The sequence below is a fragment of the Leucoraja erinacea genome, chromosome 6 (genome assembly GCF_028641065.1).
Source record: "Leucoraja erinacea ecotype New England chromosome 6, Leri_hhj_1, whole genome shotgun sequence".
In the NCBI taxonomy this organism is placed as follows: Eukaryota; Metazoa; Chordata; class Chondrichthyes; order Rajiformes; family Rajidae; genus Leucoraja; species Leucoraja erinaceus.
The window spans coordinates 33,095,275-33,100,693 of record NC_073382.1 but is presented as its reverse complement, the minus strand read 5'-3'; the positions used below and the strand labels follow the sequence as shown (position 1 = coordinate 33,100,693).

The window sequence follows — 5,419 nt, the reverse complement described above, 5'->3', positions numbered from 1 at the left end:
TCCAACAGTTACAATTAAAATTTAAACTGAAAAACAACTAATATTTTAAATGTCTTCAGATTTGCGATTTCATGAAAAAATATATACAAGGATATCAAAAAATAACTCCTGAATTATTGGAAGAAGCAATGAATATTGAAGCTGACTCATAAAAATTAATATCATGTTTATATAATAGTATTCTAAATATAGACCTACCATCGACAGAGGTACTTAGAGAAGAGTGGGAGCGGGAACTAATGATAAAAATTACGAAGGTTACATGGGAAAAGTACTTAATATATATTCACAAATGTTCGATTAATGTAAGACATAATCTAATTCAATAAAAATTTTACATAGATTATATTATTCAAAAACAAGATTGAACAAATGTTATCCAAATATATCCGCCATTTGTGATAAATGTCTATCCCAAAATGCAACTATAACGCACTCCTTAGTTTCCTGCATACAACTTTATAGATTTTGGAGTGATATTTTCGAAATATTTACAAAATTATTTAAGATAAGAATGGAACCTAAGACTGAAATGATTATATTTGGCGTAATGGAAGATGGGAATAAATTGAACACATCTCAACATTTATTTTTTAACTATGGTTTAATAATAGCAAAAAAATTAATACTTAAATTTTGGAAAAATACATCAATACCAACGCTTAAAATGTGGATTGCATGTATGTTGGACACCGCACATCGTGAGGAAATGCGATTCCTCCTAATGGATAAATCAGACCAATTCATAACGAGTTGGCCTCCATTTGTCATCTTTTTGGAATCATATGGTGCAACATAATTGTACAAAATAACTGTTTCAGGACTGGACGAGTGTTGGTCAAGATTATAAACAATGATCTCCTTACTTTAATTATTTTTTTTTAATGTATTATTCTCTTTTTTTCTATTTCCTTTTTCTCAACTTTCTTCACTCATTCGTCTTTTTACGTTTTCTTCACACACTTATATATCTCATGTCTTTCTATCCTTTACTATCTAATTTATTTTTCTTATTCTAATCTTTCTTTAATATAACAAAAAAAAAAGAAGCTGTACATAAAATGTATTATGAAAATATATATTAGGCACTTTGGTGCCATATGATTGTTCTTACTTCTAATAAAATAAAATATTATTATTATTTTTTTTTTTTTAAGTCAAACAGACAGCTTATCTTTAAAAAAGATGAGGGCATGACCAAATAGGATGTTTGAGTAGGTACAGCAATCATGTTTTCAATACTGGGGGCATATAACCCAAGGACATCAGTGCAAGAAATCCAAAAGAGAATTCAAAAATAGTAAGATTAAACGAGAACTTACCAGTTTGAAGTTTGATCTGTATTTTATGAGGAGTTACGATGAGGGATTTTGTGAAGAACCCCGCTTCCACGCATGCGTGTCATTCTTCAAAGCAGCGGTGTGAGGTCACAGGAACCTATAATGATCTAACATAGTAAGATTATCAAAGAGATACCAGTTTTTGATATGATCATAAGAGGGTGGGAGCGGAGGGCACAAAATCCCTCATCGTAACTCCTCATAAAATACAGATCAAACTTCAAACTGGTAAGTTCTCGTTTAATCTTACTATTTTACTTCGGAGTCATGTGAGTGACTTCGTGAAGATTTCAAAGCCCTGTGACCTCATGCCGTGGAACGAGTCCATGCTTCACAACTGCCTTGGGTATTGGGAGAGAGCATCATTAGTAATTTTAAAACACAATTATACAAAGAGTTGTGTGGTATAACGAAAAAATATATAACATTTTTTTAAATTTGAGAATCATAGCCCTGTAACCTTTCGGGCAAATTATTTTGTTGAACATAAAATGTTTTCTTAATACAATGATGGCTCCAAAAATAACTGGTTTATTATAAAACCTATGGAAAAACCCTTTTTTGAATGACCATCCTGCCATTCTGAGGATTTGGTCTGTGGGTACCTGTACAATTTTGCTGCGGATGTTGCTGCAGTCCTGGTGGAATGAGAGTTAAAACATTAGTGTCTATTCCTGCCATTTTTAGGACCTATTTAAGCCACCTTGATATAGTTTGAGTCGTGACCCTGTCATGCGGTTTTTTGTAAGAGATAAACAACTCCATACTCTGACCTCGAATGTTCTTAGTATTCTATGTATTGTTAGATGTGTCTTGCTATACACCGTCGTTTGCCATATGGGTGTACCATAAAATCAAACACTTGACCCGAGGAACCCGATCTGTTTTCTTTTATTAAAACCTGTATGACAACACCAGTTTCTCGGTGCGATGATCAGGGAGTCCAGGCTCAGTTTGCTTAATGGCTGGACTTGTTGTGCGGTAAATAACACCATGAGCATAACCATCTTCCTGGTCTGTTACTGAAGTGACAACGCTGTTATGAGCTACAAGCTCCTCAGCATGTTGAGAAACGACACCCACGTCCCAGATTTCGGAGTACCTGGTTTTCTTACCAGGGGTGCGTTCCCACCGCGTGCCGCTCCGTTCCTTGTGATAGGTAATTGGAGAGTGCACTTGTGGCACTATTGATGGCACTGTAGCTCCATCGATTATCATAATGGAGACTTGTTAAAATTCCAATACGGCCAGAATGTTCTTGGCCTTTTGGTCGAGGTTGTTGTCCAAGCAGTATATGCCCCATTTCTTGATGAGTCCAAGGTACTGCTTCCGTGTTGACAGTCTTAGTGCAGATGAGATGAGATTCATCGTCCTGTCTGACAGCCCAATGTCGTGTAGTGGGTCTTTTAGACTCTACAAATCAATAAATCCATAGTCTTATGGCATGGATGACTGCCTCCAGTCACTGGATAAATCAATAATTTTTGGCTATGTTCATTAGGGAACATGGTTCTAACACCATCCCCTGTATGACTGAATACCATGATTTAGAAGGTCAGTCGGGTACTCTGAGAATTCCAGATGCCGAGTGTAGTTGAATTTTCCCTAGTACCCCATTGATGGGGCCGAACGGGGGAAAACATCACCCTATGGCTTTGTTTACATAGCAATGCCAAGCTGGTTTTAGAATTTTAGTAAATAATATTGGGGCTAATGATTGCCCCTTTTGTAAGCTCTATATTGCCAAAGTTCCTCTTTTGAGTCAATGCCTGCCATATAGAAACCCGCAGCTGACACCAAGTCTTTATCAATAATAAGAGTATCCATCTTAAAATGAATATCTAGAACAAATGTGTTTAGGGTTAAAATCAAATGATAATCCTGCAACCCTACTCTATTTTATTTAATAAATATGTTTGATACAATTCTAATGTTCCATGAAAAGTATGCTCAATCACACCTTTCGTGTACAATTTTTTGTAGCACCATGTGGGTTTTAGATTGTTTGGTTTATGTAAGGACAAAATGCCCTTCTGGTGTATGTTGTACTGTGGTTATTGGGATGAGTAAATCCTATCAGATAACCCTGAATACTGCTGAGATTATATGAATCTGTAGTGATTATATACCATACATAACTGTAGTGTTGCAACTTCCCCTACCATCGTAGGTCCCTATTTTAACAGAATAAACCCCACCCACCTACCTCCATGGTTACCGGTGGTTGAGTTATTTCCTTGGTTTTTTGAAAAGGAGGTTCTGGTTTGATATTTCTTGTTCGGGGTTGTGTGGGAGGTTGAGGCTTCCGCATCTTCCAGGGTGGCCGCCCTGGCCATACCCTAAAAAAGGATCCTGCGGGTTATATTGATTTCTGGCACTGCCACTGGTATGAGCCACATTTTTTATGGCCTTGCCTGTGGCTGGTATCATGCCCCAAAATAGGCCCTTGCGCTGGCCTTGATGAGCTCCAGTGTCTTGGCTTTGTCCACACACGGTTCTTTGTTTGCAAATGGTAGCATTTTTGGGGTCCTAGTGCTGGCTGAATGGCCGCCTTCCACGTGTAGTTCAGGTCATATTGCATATTACTAAACAGAGCTAGTGCGTCTTGATGGTCTTTGGTTACCTACGTTTAGTCCAGGGTGCGGGTGTATGCTATGATGCCTTCCGTGAATCCCTTTAAGGTTCTCTGGATCTTGAGGTCCTGGTTCCTGATGTTCGTCCCCATATGCTGCCAAATGCATTGGTTTACACTGGGCACCTGTAATGCCTCACCGTTGCCAGGTGGCAGATGTCTGGCCAGTGTCTGTAAATTTTTCTTGTTGGCGTTTGTGGCCAGACATATAGTAATACTATTGCCATCCTGGATCCAAGTCTACCCATGTTTGACTTGGTTAAAGTAATCAGCCACCATGTCCAGCAGAGTCCCTGCTGTGTTAGGATCATGGGACACTGTATTACCAGGCTCTGGCCCATTAGGGTCCTGCCTACTCTTTTTTATAGAGTTAGAGATCTCTAGGGTCCCGCACGGGGTACCCATGTGGGGCTTAACTGCTGCCCACTTGTCTTTTGTTCTGCGGACCCCTCTTGCAAGTCAACCCAGAACTGACCCACAGTGCTCCCCTCTGATGGGGTAGAAGCATTGTGCAGCCCTCAAAGAGGTACCGCTGTGGTTTTATCACGTTGGAGCAAGGCTCCATACACCGCTTCTTCCACTCCAGCCCTCTCGGCGCTGGTTGCCGGCGGTATTATGCAAAGTCGGACCCTCTGAGTCCACTACCTTGTTTGATTTGTGTCTAGCCTTACCGCTCGGCCGCATGGATCTGGCCGGTGCGGGGCCGACATCGGGCACAGCTGATCCCACTACGGATGATCCAAGTGCCGCTGGCTGCTGCTGGCTGCCCGCTGTTCCACGGTCCTCCTTCTCCAGTTTTGTCCTTCCTTCCGTGGAGTGGATATGGCCGGTGTGGAGGATAACTGGCACAGCTGCTTCCATCTATTCCTTTAACCCGGCTCCAACGCTCTCAGCACTCCTGGCTGCTCCTTTATCTTAGACCCCTGGGACCGACCCCCATACTGACGGTACTGGTCCCTTGCGGTCGTTGCAGCCGGTCAACCCCACTCTAATGCCCTCAATTCTGGACACTCCTACTTATATGGTCCTTAGATAAGGGACATATAAGACATTCAAACTGATGATAACAGCTACTATAGTTTTTATTTAATATATGGTCCCTAGATAAGGGACGAATCAGATATTAAACTGATAAGAACAGATACTACACTTGATCTTAGCCAAAAGGCCCAGAAGTGATTATTGTAACTAAAAACCCCGCTGGGACCGACCCTGGTACTCACATACTGGTCCCTTGTAGTAGATTGCAGCCAGTCAACTGCAAAGTCCTTTGCTGCCGAGAAATGAATTTTCTCACCGTGCTGGAGCGAAGTTGGGCACCGGTGTTTTCCCTCTCCGGGAATCGATGTGCCCATGCTGCTCCTGCCGCTGCCAGCGCTCCAGCGCTCCTGCCGCTGCCAGTGCTCCTGCCGCTGCCAGTGCTCCTGCCGCTGCCAGTGCTCCTGCC

At 41.3% G+C, this 5,419-nt stretch overlaps 1 pseudogene; it reads right to left on the bottom strand.

The window, feature by feature from the left end:
* Positions 1-5,046: 5,046 nt before the first annotated feature.
* LOC129698461 (U2 spliceosomal RNA) lies at positions 5,047-5,152 on the bottom strand (annotated as a pseudogene).
* Between the last annotated feature and the right edge of the window lie 267 nt (positions 5,153-5,419).